This window comes from Euprymna scolopes, chromosome 8, assembly GCF_053919585.1.
Source record: "Euprymna scolopes isolate OS-2025 chromosome 8, ASM5391958v1, whole genome shotgun sequence".
Lineage (NCBI taxonomy): Eukaryota > Metazoa > Mollusca > Cephalopoda > Sepiida > Sepiolidae > Euprymna > Euprymna scolopes.
This window is the reverse complement of record NC_136489.1, coordinates 3,426,304-3,447,013: the sequence shown is the minus strand read 5'-3', so window position 1 is coordinate 3,447,013 and position 20,710 is coordinate 3,426,304.

Genomic DNA, 20,710 nt, shown 5'->3' with positions numbered 1-20,710 from the left:
TAATAGGGTAAAACATGTTCCATCCAAAATTCGAAATGGAAACTACCTACCTTCGGACGTTTTGAACAATACCCTTGGCTCATCTATAGGAGAGCACCTTATAAATAATCGTATTTGCGCTTCGAATTTTAGTGCCGACTTTTTTCCCCATCCTTAGCAAGTCGCACTCTCTTTACCATCTCAAAATTCTCGAAACTATATATATTAAGACGCAGAGACCTTATCTTTGCAAACAAAAGGAGAATCTCTTAGGGCTTAATCTAGTTTCTATTTAATAATTAGTTTCCCCTTTTTTTTATTTCTTTCATTCTTTTATTTATTTTTATTTTTCTCTGCCTTTTCATCTCCGATTCATAGTTCCCCCCACTTCTTTCTTTTTTAAAGCGTAACTAAGCTCAATTTTACCTCTGTTGAGCGAATTTCGAAACCGGTCAGCTGACGTATTCATTTTTATTTTTAATTTCACAATCTAAAATAAAGAATGTTTTCGAACAGGTTAAAATGTGGTCTTTACATAGCCATAACACACACATTTAACACATTTATAAATGTCATCTAAAGATAGACTGTTTCGCTGTATCACAGCTTTTCAGTGCAGCTAGACTAGCACCCTTCCCGAATTAGAGTTCAAATCGATGGTCGTCAATTCTACTCTCTTGCTCCTTAAATGTCTTTTTATTTCCACATTTAAGCGATGCAGGTTAAATAGAAATGCGGTTCCGCAATGGCAGCGAGGGACTCTTTAAGCTTATGTCGAGACGGAGAGAAAGAAAAACGGTAATAAACGAATTGTGTTAAAAAAGAAAGAAAAGCTGAGTCGGGTTTATTTATTTTTCTTTGGTTTTTCCTTTGCGATGGTGCCGGACAGCGTGGGGGTCCGAGAAAGGTTTGAACTTTAACGAACATGATTCGAGCATAACGGTCATATTACAGCATTATTTTTGGAACGTCTCTTTCATGTTGATATGAATAATAATGATGCGTTAAAATATAATATTGGATTTAAATGATAAAAAATCTTATATTTCTTTCTAATTTGCGAAAAATAACACAAAAACATTTGAATCAAGCAGAAAAGAAAATAAATAATAAACAAAGGATACAAGTTTAGCGACTGTGTTTTAGCGTTAAGTAACAAAAATGTTCCCACATGTAATACATACTAAACAATGACATCTAACCTTTTACACGTAGAATATAACACTCGTATTATTTGGATTCCTCGGACCATTGTTCTCTTATTAAATATACCTGCACGCACGCACACGCACACACACACACACACACACATTATATATATATATATATATATATATACATACGTACATACATACGTACATATATATACATATATATACATACTAGCAAAAGTAACCGTCGTTGACTGGGTTCAAAAACAGCCTACAGAAAATGGACTCTGATTTATGAAACTATGATAGGTTATGAAAAGGAAGGGTTGTAAATTTGGGTTGAATTTGGGGGTATCAAAACCAAAGCAAAATATGATGAAAGTAAAAATAAAACAGATAAGCCCCATAATTTATTATACCATACCTGTTCACACTGGAACACTTATCACAATATTCTGTGGATCTATATTAAAAAACCTTGTTAAACTTTGTGACATATTTCCATTCTATGGCGGTCAGGTGCGAACGAACACCTCATAATTTTATTATACCATATTTCTTCAAACTGAAACAACATTATTAAAGTATACTTACGCAGATAGATATGAAAAGTCTTTATTAAAGTTTGTGCCTATTTCCATTCTACGGAGGCCAGGCGCGAACGCAGACCCCACAATTTTATTATACCATCTCTATTTAAGTTAAAACATACTTATCAAAGTATTATTATGTACATCTATATCAAAAACACTTGTAAACGTTTTTTTTTTTTTTCATTTTTAAATTTTTTATTTCCATACTTTGTGGACCAGGCGCGAACGCAGACCCCACAATTTTAATGAACCACCTTCTGCCAGATCAAACATACTCATTCCTGTGTCTCGATATATCTTCTATCATTATATATAATCAGTTTTTTTTTAAATATTCAACCATATAGGAGCCTATTCGTGACCAGATACATACACACACATACATTCAGCTTTATATTATATATATATATATATATATATATATATATATATATATATATATATATATATATACTAATTGCGTCACCTTTACAGACGTTAGCTATCCCAATGCTCCCCTCCAACCTTATCATAGTTATCAGGTCAATCCTCAGCGACACGTAAGCCCCGGCCGTGAGTCCGAAGATGGCTTTTCAGGCCAGCATTGGACTTGCACAGTCGCCCACACATATGGCAGTCAAAGTTATGCGTTAAAACTTTTTTCACATCTGGCTCCGTTTTTTTTTTGTTTTTTTTTCGTGGCATATGTTTTTATGGTTAATGTAAGCTGCTTTTGAGAGGAGCATGCGATTACAAGCCTCACATTTCCAGCTTTTCAATTCAATGGGCAAAACCGACACGTTCCCCTTTTGAAGGCTTCTCTGGAGTTCAGCATGAGTAATTTTTTTCCTTGCAAAATATTCAGAACCCTCCTCCAACTAGCCTCCTCCATTCAGGCTGGCGTTCTGCCAGGGTCTCCCAGTTCTGAACAGGAATCTTAAAAGCTTTAAGATTCTCTTTTATACAGTCCTTGAAACGCTTCTTTCCCGGTCTTCAGCTCGCCGTAAAACAACTGCTTAGGTAGCCTCACATCCTCCATTCGAACAACATATATACACTATGGCAACAATAATATCATCAACAATAAAACGAAAATAAAACAATATATACTATAATAGTAATGACAATGGCAACAACAATAATAACAACAAAAATAAAGAAAGCATTAACAATACAAATAACAAAAGCAACAATAATATAAACATACATAATAAGAAAATAATAAAATCAGTAATAATAGCAAGAATAATAACGATAGGAATTATAATAACAACAATAAAAATAATAGTAATAATAACAGTAAGGATAAAATAATAACAACAATAACAATATAGTAATAACAACCATGGCAACGATAACAACTGCAATAACACAATGGCAACAACAATAATAATATTAATAATTACAACAACAATTTTAATAAGAATAGCAAAAAAAATAATAAAAATAACAGTAATAACAATTGCAATAATTAAAATAAAAATATTAATAACAGCAATAATAACATTGATAACAATAATAAAAATAATGATAGCAACAATAATAATAATAACACCCACTCAATAACAAAAATTTTTTAAATATCAAAAATAAAATAACAAGATTAATAATTACAAACGATAACAAATTAAAAATATCAAAAACAAAATAACAGTAACAAAATAAAAATAATATCAAAAACAAACTAACAATAACAAATTAAAAATAATATCAAATAAATATCAAATAATATCAAAAACAAAATAACAATAATCATTACATTTTATTATCAAATCAGACATGCTACATCTCCTCCCATATTTATCCACATGAAAGGTACTCCCATCACCATTATAAATTAATTGATGAAATAATGTTCATAATACCTAGACCACTTCGTTTATTGTTGATAATTCACTACACGGACATAATTCACTGCAGATCTTTTGTTAAATCGTCCTTTTGAACACTTTATTTGCTGCCACATTGAATCTCTAATTGAATCATTAAAAAAAACAAAATAATCTGGTCAGATTTTTAGTATTTTTCTATATTAGCGACGCTCCATGTGAATTCCGGTTTCGACCACACTCTTAATAAAACTGTTTTTTTTTTTTAAAAAACGCTTAATCATACTATGTTTCGATTTTTTTTTTTTTTAGATGAGTAGGGAACATTTATATTATTTGGATTATTTGGATTATTGTTCTCATAAAGAATTCGTAGCATAACGGATAAAACACTAATTAAAATGTAGTTCAATACTCACTGCAGTCGAAACACAAATATAATTGCGAATTACTTAAGACTTCTACTCGGTCAGAGTTTAAAGAACGAGAACAGACCAGACCACCTCCGTGATTAAATAAATAATTCCGTTTAAAATTCCATGCAGATTCCCGAGTTTGACAGAAAAATTCTCGAATTCGACAAGATACACCTGAAGTAGGCTGAAAGGCTACATCGACCGAAACGTGGTACGACTAACACTCAAATGAGAACAGTAGTTCAAATAAGTCAAATAAGCAAAACTCCTAAGAATTTACATGAAGTTTGAATGATTTTTTTTTTTATTTTATAAATCACCGAAGTTAAGACAAGGCAGTAATAGACGGGTGGCCAATTGGGACTATTAAAGCGTTGTATGTAGGTGGAAGGTCAGGTCAGTCTTCCTGCTTTCCAATGCGTATAGTGTGCCGTGTGCGCACATGAAAAGTCACATGAAGAGATAATGGAGTTTATCTAACTGCATCATCTCGACTGCGGTCACAAAATGATGATGTTGACAAGTCCAGTTTATCTTATATATACAGTCAAGTAAGATTTTCTCAGATTTCAATTCTTGGAATATGTTAATTTACAATTGCATTTGTTATCGAAATCTACTGGTATGTGTTCTGAAAAGAATACAATCACTTTTTACATTTTAATATTTAGTCCGTATCATGATTTTTGTTTTCTTTACCAATGAGCTTGACGCCTCACGAGGCAGAACGATATCGCGCACGTTGGTCTTTCAGCTTACGTAGGAGGGGCTCCAGCGCGAGGACATACAGTAGGAGCAACAGCTGATAATCCTAACGTACGATCGAGAGAAGGCGAACGGTTCCGCCTGCATCGTACTTTCCTGCACCACCAGGGTAAAATTCAGCAGTAAACGTTACACTGATCTGTTGGTTGAAAATATCATCCTTGGTGTGTGTGACTCAAAAATTTTATTGCGAATTGCGACTTCTACCCAATTATGACTGACAATGTCCACATGCACTAGTGCATTCTAGTTCATGTTTTCTGCACGTGCATCTAAGGGTAATACATCCTTCCAAACAGCCGCAATGAAGCATCTGAATCAGTACATCTAGAGTTGGACTTTATTCTGCATCACTGAAACAAGTTTTCCCCCCTTCTACTTTCATCACTACATCCCATCCACTCCATAACCATAGTAAGTCCGCAGAGAATGAAATATGCAGGCAGAGAGGGTTGGAGGGATTCGTTCTGGCGTGGCGAATATCTTTGCCCTTGCAACTTTTTGCGGAGCCTATTATATCTAATCAACACTTGTAAGTCTTTCTGATCTCAATTGAACAGTACTTTCGTTGCCTTAGAACCATTGGTTTCCACAGCATCCTTCGTTTGCTTTGGTTAACAGAATGCTTTTGAACAGTCTTTGATTGTCTTTTCTCTTTTGATGATTCGTTGTAACCCTGACATCTTTCCACTCCCGAACACCGTGGACACCAAATCAATCCTGTAAAGGCATGCAGAAACAATAGGTTATTGCAAACTGCTTGAAAACTTTAATATTATAGACGCATGATGTCCTTTGTCAGAACGAGAATAGAATGCAATACATTTGGAAACATCTGTATGAAACAGCAAGAGAATAAGATCTGTGTCTTCTCCAATAAGGCTTGTCGGTCTTACAGTAGACATACTGATGCCTGCTTTTGCAATCTCAATGTCAGCATCTCCTTCTGCTTGAATGACGTCACATCATTTCGTTCCATGAATAAGTGCCTACTTGTTTGTCCTATTCGACAAAAACGTCATCCTTTTTCACAGAAAATATCGTTGCCTTTATAAAGTTTACCTTGTTTACATTGGACTTCGCCTCTGATTGGCACAGACTTTTGTATTTGTGTAGGAGAATTATCAATAACTGAAATGAGGGAAAATAGAGAGCTTACCTCGGATACATCTGTTGTGTTTCGGGCTGAGCGGAAGAGCGTTCCAAGATAGCGTCTATGGTTTTTTATTAGCGTTTACCTCATGCAATTCTCGTAGAATCGGATCTACTCTCACGCGATTATGCAAATGGACAATTCTCGGCTGCTATAAAGGCAGGACGCTGGAAAGCAATGAGGTGTGTCCTATCTTTGTTCCTGATTGTTATTTTTTATTTTTTATTTTTTGCCTACTACATTTTCCTTCAAGCTATTTCGGCTCGACTATGGCGAAGGTGTGGATAAGAAGTGATATTATCAAGCCGTTCTCTGGCGAGAGAGACGTTGTAGCGTAGCTGAAAAAAGTGAGACTTGCCGCACAACTTCAGCAGGTGGATGATGTAGCGAGTCTGCTATCTTTATATCTGGAAGCTGATGCACTGGCCCTCTACATGGAAATGGAGGAGGACGATCAAAAGAAGATAGACCAGATCGAGGCCCGATTGAAGGAGGCATTTACCGACAACGCGTTTGCAGCATACAGAAAAATAACTATGGTTAGATGGGCTGGCGAACGTGTGGATGTTTACGCCAGCAAAATCAGGCAGTTGGTTGGATTGGCTGGATTCATAGGAGATGGCTTAGAGAGATTCACAAAATTGACTTTCGTCACTGGGTTCCCTGATGCCATCTCAATTGCTCTTCAACAGGTGCCGAACATCAAAGCCCTGACCATGAGGGAGCTAATGTTGAGAGCAAGAATTTTGACGACGACTGGGGAACACAATCAGGACGTGGTTGCGGCCACACGCTCACCCAGAATATTCCTGTTAGTGTGACCTGTTTCAAATGCAACGTTAAAGGCCACCTTGCAAGGGACTGTCGAAAACGCAGAATACGGTGTTACCGGTGCGGTGAGAGTGGATACTGGGCTCGGAACTGCCCGGGAAACGAGCAAGGAGAGGACGCATAAGCGCCAGTCTCCTTCCCCACCAAGATGCGAACACAACGCTCCCGGTGATAAGCATTTATGTTGACGGGACGTGATGTTTGGCGCTTATTGATATCTGATGCTCTAGGATGATTCTACATGCAGACCGGTGCGGGTCTTGGAGAAAAACATGAGTGTCAAAACGATTGGTGGAATATCCCGTGCGTGCTGCGGTGTTGGAGCGGTCTCTGTATCCACTGAAGGTGTGTCTGCCAGAATCGATGTGTTGGTGGTGCGTGGCAAACTGCCGGGGTTTGACGTACTTCTAGGAATCAATGCCATAAAAGCTCTGGGAGGTGTCGTTGTTGAGCCTACAGAACCAGTGCGACTGGGCGGCAGGAAAAAATATTAAATGCGCAGCCATTTCTATTAATGAACTGGATTTCACCGCCACCTTTGACCATCAAAACCGAACGTGGACCGCATCGTGGAAGTGGTCTGAGGACCACCCCCCTGAAAGGCTACACAATCGAGTATCAGAATACCCAGTGCCGGCAGAAATCCGTGAAGAATACACGCAGGAGCTCCGCACCTGAATAGATAATGGTTGGCTCGTGCCGTACCCAGAGGATAAATTGGGACCCCCCCCCAGGCCTAATTCCTCTGATGGCTGTGATACAGCAGAACAAAACCAAAGTGCGCCCGGTGATGGACTACCGGGAGCTAAATCATTTCGTAGACACGTTATCGGCCAACGCAGGTGTTTGTGCAGCTAAGCTGCGAATGGTGACAAAAAGGTGTTAACGTATCTCTACTGGACCTCAGGAGAGCATACCTACAAGTCCGGGTTCATAAGACAATATGGCCATACGAGACTGTGGAAACCGACGGGAAAAAATACTGTCTGACCCGTCTGGGGTTCGGTTTGAATGTGGCTCCCCTGATAATGAGAGCAATTATCAGCGAAGTATTTTCTCAGGAAGAAGTTGTAAGCCGCGCAGTATCTGCTTACATTGATGACATTTTTGTCAATGAAGACGTGGTGCCCACGACCTGTGTAAGAGAACACCTAGCGCAGTTCGGGTTGGAGTGCAAGAACCCAGAGCGGTTGAAGGATGGTGAACGGGTGCTGGGATTGGCGGTCAGGATGAAATGCAGTGAACTGCGGTGGAAGCGAGGAAATGCAATTCCAGAGGCTCCCAGCATTGTTACACGACGAACAATGTTTTCCCTGTGTGGTCGACTTGTCGGGCACTTTCCGGTGTGCGGTTGGCTTCGTGAGGCTTGTGGAATACTCAGAAGGAGAGTGAGTTCCGTAACGAAGGGCTGGGATGATGAAGCAAGGGACGCCGTACTGCATTGTATGATGTACGAAACCTTAGCAGCAGAACGATCCGACCTGGGGAAATAGCAATTGATGCAGCCTTGGAGATGCGTGAAACAGTGTTGGAAGATGCATGTTGGCTGCGACCTGAAGATGACTCTCAACATATCAACTTAGCCGAACTGGATGCCGCATTGAAAGGCATCAATTTGGCTCTTCAGTGGCAGAGCAAGGTGCTACACATAAAGACAGATCCTGTCTGCGTATACCATTGGGTCTCGGACACGCTAACTGGAAAGGCGCGAGTACACACCAAAGCAGCAAGTGAGATGCTTATTAGGAGGCGGCTAAGCATTCTCAAGGAGATCGTGAAAGAGTATGGGCTGACAATGGACGTGACACTGGTTCCATCAGCACGAAACATTGCTGACCGAGTGGTTTGAGGCAATGAAAAAGAAAAACGGGCTTGACCCGGTGATAGGCGCAGTTCACACAGACGAGCTGGATGAGAGTCAAATCATGGCTATTCACAAAAGTAGTGGACATCCGGAGGTGCGACGCACTACCTAGTCAGGAGAAGTTGCCCAACCACGACAAAAGCAACCGTTAAAACGGCCATACGGAAATGTGAGGAATGTCAGTCCATTGACCCAGCGCCGGTCAAGTGGGGAAAGGAAAAGCTGGAAGTGAACGAGAATTGGCAGAGAATTGGATGGATATCACGTATTATTTTTTAACTTTAACAGATTGTGGTTCATCGCGTTTCTCCATTTGCAGGAAATTGGCGAGGCAGGACTCGGCAAGCATGATTCATCAGTTGGAGGCAGTGTGTTCCAAGCATTTGCACATAAATGGGGAGTTCACTTGCGATTTCGAGTGTGCATACGCTCCAGTCGGGAATGGCATAGCGGAGCGATGTCACCGTACAGTGAAACGAATAGCGGCTAGGATGCGCTGTCCCATACAGGAGACCGTCTACTGGTATAACATCACACCAAGAGACGACACATCTCCCTTCACTGCTCATGCCAACAGAATTTACCGATACGAAGTTCGAGTAAAGGAGACCAATCTCACAACTGCGTCCCAAGGTCCCAAGAATAGCCCTTATCAGGTTGGAGATCGTGTAGGTCAAAAGACCGCAAAATCGATGTACCACGAGGTTCGGCAAGGGTGAGGTGATCAAGGTCATCAGCCCTCAATCGATTTTGGTGGACCGTGTGCCTCGCCACGTGAAAGATCTGCGCCCTCGCCATTGTTACATCTGAGGAAGACTCAGACTCAGACAGTACAATGTCTTCTGAAATGATGCAGGACGACGGAGAGGATTTTGAGCCATATAATGCACATACCGAAGAGGCGGAAGAGGGACCATCTGTCTTGCCTTTACTAAGGAGTACCCGACAAAGACGGATACTGCCCCCGTGCCCTGATTGTGAAACACCGCCTATGGAACAGACTGGTGGTAATTAGGAAGATGGCAAGGAGGAAGTGCTGTCTCCGGTTCTTCGAAGAAGTACCCGACAAAGACGACTGCCCCCCCTGCCCTATTTGTGATCATGAGATCAGGGAGGGGCAGCAGAATTAGCAATAACCGAAATGAGGGGAAATAGAGAGCTTACCTCGGATACGTCTGTTGTGTTTCAGGCTGAGCGGAAGAGAGTGCCAAGATGGCGTTCATGGGTTTTTATTAGCGTTGACCCCATGCAAATCTCGTAGAATCGGGTCTACTCTCACGCGATTATGCAAATAAACAATTCCCGGCCGCTATAAAGGCAGGACGCTGAAAGCAATGAGGTGAGTCCGGCAGATTGTATTTAGGTGATTCTGGCGATTGAATTGTTCTTTGTGACGAACCACGTGTCTGCGAGAAGCGAGTTTTTTTATTGTTTTTTGTTTTTGTTTTTGTTTTTTTCCTGCTCCTTTTTTCTCTACGGCTATTACAGCCAAGAAATTCCCTCTCTTCTAGAGGTGGGCGATACTGACTATTTCCTATCTGTGTTCCTGATTATTTTTTGTTGTTTTGATTTTTGTTTTGTTGTTTTTTTTTTTTGCCTACTACATTTTCCTTCAATTTTCTTCATTATGAAGCATAATCGTTAGCAATCGAACTGTAGGTGCTCCTCTCTTTCCATTTCAGACGGTGAAGAAGAGATCCTCCGTCTAGTATATTGTGCTCTGTGACTGGAACAGTTTGCTGCACGCCACTGTCTGATTTTGTTTCTGAATGCTTCGGCAAGTTGTGGTTTGTCTGCTTGACACAAGAGGCCTTTTCCCTTAAACAAAAACATTGATATAGACACATAGGACATGACATCATCTAGCCGAAGATTTCCCGTCTGAGAGACTACGAGAAACCTCTGAAACAGGAGTGATGGGTCAATGCTACGATCTATAGACACTTTCACGTTTTTGCTGGATGCTAGTTATAATAGTCGGCATGCTGTGTTTTGACGATAGACTGCATAAGTAATAGGATAGGCAGGATACATGCTTTATCTTCTGGGTTCATTGTCTATCATAAGAAGAAACTGTATCGAAGATCTCCTCGGATATTTGCAGTCCTTATGCCTTGTCAACAGGGCGTACTCTTGTGGAAGCGAAAAGATAATTCTCAAAAAAATGTCCACTTTGCGATCACAGATATCAGGAGTGTATGGAATTGAGAGAAAATTTAATGTGATAGTTGCGACAATTCCCATCTCATGGAAGGAAACCATTTCCATCCAATGTTATTATGTTACGATCCACGTTGTCTCCTGCAAACAATACGGCATGACCAAGAATGTCCATGTCACCGCCTAACACATTCGGAGCAAATGAACATGCCGCGTTCAATTCAAACCTTTGTACCTTTAAATATGATGAAGCAAATCCCATGGTTGAAAGAATCGTGATCTATGCAAGTGGTGCTTTTGTACCGCGACACCAAGTTGTGGGGGCGCAAAAAATAGTTCTTGTGCGCACTGCTTGAACGACTGCTTGTCTGATGCCAGCTATTTTTCTGGACATGTCCTTTCCAACAAATAGATGTTGCAACAAAAACCGCAAACTGGTTGGGATAAAATCTAATGCCGTTACTAGTTTCAGTTCTGCAGTTGATGGATCCATATCCTCCACTGACTCAACTGTTGTCTTGATATTAGTTTTGATGAGTTTTGTTGCAGTTTGGAGGATTGTTTGTTTCTGTGCTTCCTCATCATCCTCATCATCCTCATCATCCTCATCATCCTCATCATCCTCCCGAGGTTTAGTATAGTACTCAAGAAGAATGTCAGAGGTTTTTCCCTAAATTTCACCGTCAATCACGAATATAAAGTTCCCATATCGACTCAGCAGATTTTCTTTGAGGTGTTGATTTCCGTACGCCGCGGATTTACTACCACGCAAGTATTCTCCCATTTTAGTGACAAAGTCTATTGTTTTTCATCGTTTTCTTGTAGGAACTCACAAACACGCTCAAATGCCTCATCCTGATCGCTATCCTTTAGTTTTCCACTTTTTCGTCGTTTGGTGGAATCAACTGATGTGAATTGTCTTGGAATATTTAGCATTGTACAGAAGTTGATGCTGCATAAATTTTGGTAAACACAGGTTGCTGCCTGAAGATCACTAACAAAATATTCGATCCGGCTTTGAACAGCAGTTGCTCACTCATCCCCTCTGGTTTTGCAATGGACCGATATAGTTTGAACAAAGGCATCTGTCTTCACATGAATAATCCTTTCATCACTTTTTCGTTTTTTGGTATTTTTACCTAGTAACAATTGCACGAAATAAGCAATGTGCTCTTCTATTATATGGCCTCAGAGAAAGACGAGTGCTCCTTTGTACTGGTCTAGAACCACACTTGCTGGAGGCAATAGCAATGTACTTTTTGTTAATGTAGTTTACCCGACACGTTTTGTGACCACGAGTCCTGCTTCAACCTATACTTTCACACCTCTTTCGATACTTGCACAGTTAATACCTTTGACCCCTTTTTCTCTCATCACAACGGTTTCTTCAGCGTTAAAATTTTGTTCACATAAAAGACAGGTTTCTCCATTGACTGAATTTATATTTTGCTTTGAAAATATATGTATTAGTATATGCCTGCATGTGAGTAGAGCGCAACAATACGGGGTGATGAAAAAGCAGAACATCCTCATCTTATTTTCAAGGGGGCAAAGTTTTAATAGCAAAATCACATCATATAACCTAGGATGATACTGAAATTACTGCATTTTATTTTTGCCAGATTGGTTTTTAAAGCCTAATTTCGCAAATTAAATTAAGTTATTTAATATGAATTACATTATTTAATATGAATTACATTATTTAATTTTAATTACATTATTTAATATGAATTACATTATTTAATATGAATTATATTATTTAATGTTAATTACATTATTTAATATGAATTACATTATTTCATATGAATTACATTATTTCATATGAATTACATTATCTAATATGAATTACATTATTTAATTTAAATTACATTATTTAATATGAATTACATTATTTAATATGAATTATATTATTTAATGTTAATTACATTATTTAATATGAATTACATTATTTAATATGAATTACATTATTTAATATGAATTACATTATTTAATATGAATTACAGTATTTAATATGAATTACATTATTTAATATGAATTACATTATTTAATATGAATTACATTATTTAATGTTAATTACATTATTTAATATGAATTACATTATTTAATGTTAATTACATTATTTAATATGAATTACATTATTTAATTTTAATTACATTATTTAATATGAATTATATTATTTAATGTTAATTACATTATTTAATTTTAATTACATTATTTAATATGAATTACATTATTTAATATGAATTATATTATTTAATATGAATTACATTATTTAATTTTAATTACATTATTTAATTTAAATTACATTATTTAATATGAATTACATTATTTAATATGAATTACATTATTTAATATGAATTACATTATTTAATATGAATTACATTATTTAATATGAATTACATTATTTAATTTTAATTATATTATTTAATATGAATTACATTATTTAATATGAATTACATTATTTAATATGAATTACATTATTTAATATGAATTACATTATTTAATATAAATTACATTATTTAATATGAATTACATTATTTAATATGAATTACATTATTTAATATGAATTACATTATTTCATATGAATTACATTATCTAATATGAATTACATTATTTAATTTTAATTACATTATTTAATATGAATTACATTATTTAATATTAATTACATTATTTAATTTTAATTACATTATTTAATATTAATTACATTATTTAATATGAATTATATTATTTAATGTTAATTACATTATTTAATATGAATTATATTATTTAATGTTAATTACATTATTTAATATGAATTATATTATTTAATTTTAATTACATTATTTAATATGAATTACATTATTTAATATGAATTACATTATTTAATATGAATTACATTATTTAATGTTAATTACATTATTTAATATGAATTACATTATTTAATTTTAATTACATTATTTAATATGAATTATATTATTTAATGTTAATTACATTATTTAATGTTAATTACATTATTTAATATGAATTACATTATTTAATATGAATTATATTATTTAATATGAATTACATTATTTAATTTTAATTACATTATTTAATGTTAATTACATTATTTAATATGAATTACATTATTTAATATGAATTACATTATTTAATATGAATTACATTATTTAATATGAATTACATTATTTAATATGAATTACATTATTTAATTTTAATTATATTATTTAATATGAATTACATTATTTAATATGAATTACATTATTTAATATGAATTACATTATTAATATGAATTACATTATTTCATATGAATTACATTATCTAATATGAATTACATTATTTAATGTTAATTACATTATTTAATATGAATTATATTATTTAATGTTAATTACATTATTTAATATGAATTACATTATCTAATACGAATTACATTATTTAATCTGAATTACATTATTAATATGAATTACATTATTTAATATGAATTACATTATTTAATATGAATTACATTATTTAATGTTAATTACATTATTTGATATGAATTACATTATTTAATATGAATTACATTATTTAATATTAATTACATTATTTAATATGAATTACATTATTTAATATGAATTACATTATTTAATATTAATTACATTATTTAATATGAATTACATTATTTAATATTAATTACATTATTTAATATGAATTTCATTATTTAATATGAATTACATTATTTAATATGAATTACATTATTTAATATTAATTACATTATTTAATATGAATTACATTATTTAATATGAATTACATTATTTAATTTTAATTATATTATTTAATATGAATTACATTATTTAATATGAATTATATTATTTAATATTAATTACATTATTTAATATGAATTACATTATTTAATATGAATTACATTATTTAATATTAATTACATTATTTAATATGAATTACATTATTTAATATTAATTACATTATTTAATATGAATTTCATTATTTAATATGAATTACATTATTTAATATTAATTACATTATTTAATATGAATTACATTATTTAATATGAATTACATTATTTAATATGAATTACATTATTTAATATTAATTACATTATTTAATATTAATTTCATTATTTAATATGAATTATATTATTTAATATGAATTATATTATTTAATGTTAATTACATTATTTAATATGAATTACATTATTTAATATGAATTACATTATTTAATATGAATTACATTATTTAATATGAATTACATTATTTAATATGAATTACATTATTTAATGTTAATTACATTATTTAATATGAATTACTTATTTAATATTAATTACATTATTTAATTTTAATTACATTATTTAATATAAATTACATTATTTAATATGAATTATATTATTTAATGTTAATTACATTATTTAATATGAATTACATTATTTAATATGAATTACATTATTTAATATGAATTACATTATTTAATATGAATTACATTATTGAATATTAATTACATTATTTAATATGAATTACATTATTTAATATGAATTATATTATTTAATGTTAATTACATTATTTAATATGAATTACATTATTTAATATGAATTATATTATTTAATGTTAATTACATTATTTAATATGAATTACATTATTTAATATGAATTACATTATTTAATATGAATTACATTATTTAATATTAATTACATTATTTAATATGAATTACATTATTTAATATGAATTACATTATTTAATGTTAATTACATTATTTAATATGAATTACATTATTTAATATTAATTACATTATTTAATTTTAATTACATTATTTAATATGAATTACATTATTTAATATGAATTATATTATTTAATGTTAATTACATTATTTAATATGAATTACATTATTTAATATGAATTACATTATTTAATATGAATTACATTATTTAATGTTAATAACATTATTTAATATGAATTACATTATTTAATGTTAATTAAATTATTTAATATGAATTACATTATTTAATATGAATTACATTATTTAATATGAATTACATTATTTCATATGAATTACATTATCTAATATGAATTACATTATTTTATTTTAATTACATTATTTAATGTTAATTACATTATTTAATATGAATTATATTATTTAATGTTAATTACATTATTTAATATGAATTATATTATTTAATGTTAATTACATTATTTAATATGAATTACATTATCTAATATGAATTACATTATTTAATTTTAATTACATCATTTAATGTTAATTACATTATTTAATATGAATTACATTATTTAATATGAATTACATTATTTAATATGAATTACATTATTTAATATGAATTATATTATTTAATGTTAATTACATTATTTAATATGTATTACATTATCTAATATGAATTACATTATTTAATATGAATTACATTATTTAATATCAATTACATTATTTAATATGAATTTTTTACACACGAGACGTTTATTAGTTCAGAAATTTTAATATAATTTTGACTAAAGCATATAAAAGCATCCAGATATTAAGCGAACAATAATGAAAACTGCCTGAAGGCGACTGATGAAAGTCAGTATAAAGTACTTGCAAAAAACAATCAAAAGAAAAGAACAGATGAACTAAGATGAATATGGAACTTTCTTACACATATTCTATCGAGAAATAAGAACGACAATTCAAAACATTGCTAAAGTACAAAAATCTCATTCAGCAAAAACACTCCGTGCTATTCAACAATATTTGTCTGAATGAAAACATCCTGCCTAAATACACAAAATATGTATTTATGTGCATGTATATGCGTGTATATGTATGTATATATGTATATACGCATATATTTGTTTAAATATGCATATATATATATATGTATATATGCATGTATACGTATGTATATATCCACATATATGTATATATATTTATTTATTTGTATATGTATGTATTTGTAAGTATATGTGTGTGTGTGTGTGTGTGTGTGTGTGTGTGTGTGTGTGTGTGTGTGTGTGTGTGTGTGTGTGTTAATAGAGGGAGATATATGCGCAGATCGAATAATCTATGAAAACAAAAGGCTAATGTTTTGACTACAGCTTAAGTAATTCATTTCAAACGAGAAAATTAACTCTCCATTTCTTTTCATTTCTCAATGGAAGATTTTGGCGGGAATTCAATTATCAAACAATACGCACGTTGTCCTGATAATAAGACGTAATTGTTTAGTCGCGCGCCGTTAGTGACGAGCCTCAAACACTAGAATGTGGAGGACGATCATTAAAAAAACAAAATTTTTCGCAACGAATCTATAAAACCAGAAATCAAACGTTTCGTTCTGGGAAAATGTTGTTTTATACTCAAGAACAAAGCATACGTTTTACGAGTTTGTGTTATTACAAAACCGGATCTTCCAATGGTTTGAATAGCAATTCACAGAAAACACAATAAGTCTGGCCAGCAACTTCCAGACACACTTCTTTCGTCATGATCTTGTAGGTGTTAGAAGGTGGGTAATCTTGGAATGTGGCGATCGGGGCAAAATGTGTAGGCGTAAATAGAGATAAAGACAGGGATAGGAAACATTTGTGTAAAAATGTTATTTATTTTCACAATAGAAGTTATTTATTACGAAGTTATATTACCGTCCAACGAGAAGATACGAAGCAGTTAAATATGAATATCACACAATAAAAGACAATAATATAGGTGTAAGAGAAAAAGATTACAGGAGTAATCTCCCCTTAAAGAGATAACTTGTGTCAACAGAAAAAAACACAATGGGCGAACAAAAAGGTGCAAAGTCGTCTGCATAGTTTCGTAAGCATTTTTCATAAAGCATAAAGAAAATACATTAAAAATAAAAACCGGTTTGTTTTTTACGATTGTGAAATTTTGGGTGGAAAAATTCCGGCGAAAAAATGAAGAATTATGTTTATTGAATTTTTTTCTATTTGACGTGTTTCATGTTTTATTTCCGATACATTTTATTGCTTAGGTTTTTGTTGTTATTTTTTTTTCTTTTTTCGTATATAAATATCGTTTTTTTTTATGAATTACAGCGAAATTTGAAATATACCATTAATATTCTTCAAATTTTTTCACCATTTACAAGAAAATACTTATTTTGGAGGTGCATATATTCACCGTCATAAGAGACTCTGTTCGTCAGAAGTTGTGTGTACACTTCAATTCATGGTCACTGAAACAAGCATAAACGTGTATGCTAAGAGAGGAGAGAAGTGTTTTAACTGAACATTCTGATAGCTATGTATCTGATATAGATTTCAAACGATTGCCCAGGAAGAGGTCTCATGATTGCTGAGAACTAACTGATTTAGTTTAGTTATTTTGTTGGACGGCATATCAACTCTTTTCGAATCATTTAATGTTCAATCCGATCGTTTTGCATCTTAACATATTGAAGATCAATTAGTTTGTCAAACTTATGTTTGAAATATAATCGTCACTGTAAAAAGGGTGAATCTAAAGTAAGTACATTCCAAACAGTTAATACAACGCACAATCGTCTCCAGCATCGAAGCACAATTAGTACAAATACATGTTAGTGTATCATTTATTTGGACATCTTGTTTCGTTCGGTGATGCATCTACATCAAGCTGTCTGCAGACAACGGCTTCATGACATAAAGAAACACCAAACTTTGTTTGATGTTTCCGTTTCCGTTTGCAAAACTCAATCATGTTCTGCAAAGCCAAAAACGAAATCGAGAATTTTCCTCTACAAAAGAACCAAACCAAACACGATGAATAAATATTTTAAGAAATAAATAAAAAATAAAATAAAAAACTTTTACTAAAATGACTCGATTTGGCATTAAATGACTCGGAAAGGTTTAATATGCAAAATAACCAAATCAGCTGTCTGGAATCATTTGACCTCTTCCTGGTGCAATCACTTGAAATCTATATGAGATATAATAGTTGAGTGTTCAATAAAAATTCTTCTCCCCTTTCTTAGCATGTTGGCCTTTTAGCATTCAAGTTCTAATTTGTTTTATCTGATTATTATTATTATTATTATTATTATTATTATTATTATTATTATTATTATTATTAATAATAATAATAATAATAATAATAATAATAATAATAATAATAATAATAATAATAATAATAATTTGTTTGTTTTTTGTCTTAGTATTGATAACATTGACACCTGTTGAAGTTAACTGGCACCAGTGATTTAGTTTTTTCTTCAACTGGTCAAGAAATCCTTGAAACTATTCTACTTCAAATGTCTTTGCAATAATGACAGAAAACGTCAGTGATTTTCACTGCTTTACTATTGGGCGCTGAAGAATATCGTTTTTCCTCTTCACCGTAAAAATAATATTTATTATCGTCTTTTCTCAGTCTTCCAAGACCAGCGTAAATCATAGCATCCTGCTAAGTGGTATTATTTGCATTAACATCGCTGGGAGAAGATACGCCATTCCTCGTATGAACCAGTGTCGAATAGATCTGATTTGGGTCCCGATTACCAAGCAGATTTCGAATCATGGTTTATTTGTAGGGTGAACCATTCTCATGTCAGGATGTTCTGACAAACATTTGCACAGAGAGACCAGAGATATTTGAAGATGTAGGCATTCAAACTCTCTCCAGTCAAACGATTTTTGTTTTATAAGCGTTTAATGATTCGCTCGAAATGTCAACCTATTCATTACAAGACCACATGAATACAGCCTGCAAAAGCATAAATAACCCCGGCACACCTCTTTCTTGACACTTTATTGTTTCATTAGTCATGAATTTGTGGTTAGACAATTTTTAATGAGGATTAATAATGCATGTGATTTGGATTATGCGATCGTTTACAATTTTACAACGTTTCGACTGAAAAAACCTTCAACCTTCATCAGGTGTATCTTATCGAACTCAGTCTTCAAATACTATGTACGAAATGGACCTTATAATCAACGGGGATAGCATGCGATTGTTCGGGTGAAAGTTCTAAGTAACTCGTAATTGTATACTGCGTATCGGCCATGTTGTTGATTGAACTGCAAACGATTGTCACTTACAACCGAATGCTGCCATTTCCCTATTATAATATTTTGTAAACCCATTTTTTATTTATTTATTTTTTTTTTTTTTAGAAACCTTCAAATATTTTTTCGCTTGGAATACCAAGTAAACCTTTGTCTCTAATCTCTGTAATGTTGCAGTCATGTGCCTATTTTAGTAGTTCTTTAATGAAATGTGCTTTGACGAACTCATAGTACGTGTGCCCCCTTGACGTAAATACCTCGTCTTATCCGAAAAGTATCACAATCCAACCCAATTCATTGCAGAGTTTCCTAAATGCTAGAAAGCTTTATACACAATAGTTTTTTTCCTCAAACTGCTAGGCACGGGAATCCCTTTACTGTTTTCAGCTTCCCTGACTATACTTACATGCAGAAATTTAGATGGAATGTACAGATATCTCATTGCTCAACTGCCTATATAGTAAGCTTGTAAGCATGACCATTATAGAGTATCCTTTATGTTTAAGTACCTTGTTTGGAGTGAATAGGGGTATTAAAATGTTGCGCAGACTTCACCGTTAAAATAGTAAAATAAATCCTGAAAAGATACAGTTTATAAATTTAATATTTGATACAAAATTTAGAAGATGATGAAAATATTTTTCAGTTACTAAATTGGAAAGTTTATTGGGATGGCTTAAGATGATGAGGATAGACTTGCATTTCTTCGACTAGTGGCGTTGGAGAGGCGCTCGTTATACCAAGTCAATTCATAATCGTCCTGATTTGGTGCATCATATAGTATAGAATTATATATATATATATATATATATATATATATATATATATATATATATATATATATATATATATATAATCTTGAATTGGAAGCCATATTTTATTTCAGGAGAATTTCCGATGTGTAGCTAATCTATACAAGTCCTGGATATGAAAATTTTTCAGTGTGGTGTTCTGTACATGGTATCCTTTTGGGAAAGGCACTACCAAATATGTATTATTTTCTGTTAAAGCATCTATTTCGTTT